Source organism: Babylonia areolata, chromosome 32 (genome assembly GCF_041734735.1).
Source record: "Babylonia areolata isolate BAREFJ2019XMU chromosome 32, ASM4173473v1, whole genome shotgun sequence".
Taxonomy (NCBI): domain Eukaryota; kingdom Metazoa; phylum Mollusca; class Gastropoda; order Neogastropoda; family Buccinidae; genus Babylonia; species Babylonia areolata.
This window is the reverse complement of record NC_134907.1, coordinates 10124584-10125137: the sequence shown is the minus strand read 5'-3', so window position 1 is coordinate 10125137 and position 554 is coordinate 10124584.

Here is a 554-nt window from a genome sequence, read left to right as displayed (position 1 = left end):
CTTTCTCTCTCCCCCTCTCTTTCTCTCTCTCTCTCTGTCTCTCTTTCTCGAAGCAGATCAGGATGAGCCAACCTGCAGGAAATTGTCTTTGGAAGGGGGGGGGGGGGGAATCTTCATAAATCTTGTAGATCTGTAGCCGCTACAATGCATGGAGAGCTGAGACACACACACACACACACACACACACAGACACACACACACACACACACACACACACACACACACACACTCAAAGAGACAGAGAGAGACAGATTACATACAATGCTGACTGGTTGTACATTTCATTATTCTGCTGTGCTTATATATATATGTATATATGTGTGTGTGTGTGTGTGTGTGTTAGTGAGCAAATGTGAGTGCCTGAGCATGAATGACAGAAAGAGGAGAAACGTGTGTGAATGACTGTGTGAAAGAAAGATGTGTGAATGGCTATGTGTGAAAGAGAGAGAGTTGTATAGGTATGTATGTATGTATGTAAAAGAGAAGCTGAGAAATAGCTGTGCGAGCGAGAAATGACAGTTGTGTGAAAGGGAACAGAGAACAGAGAGAGTTTG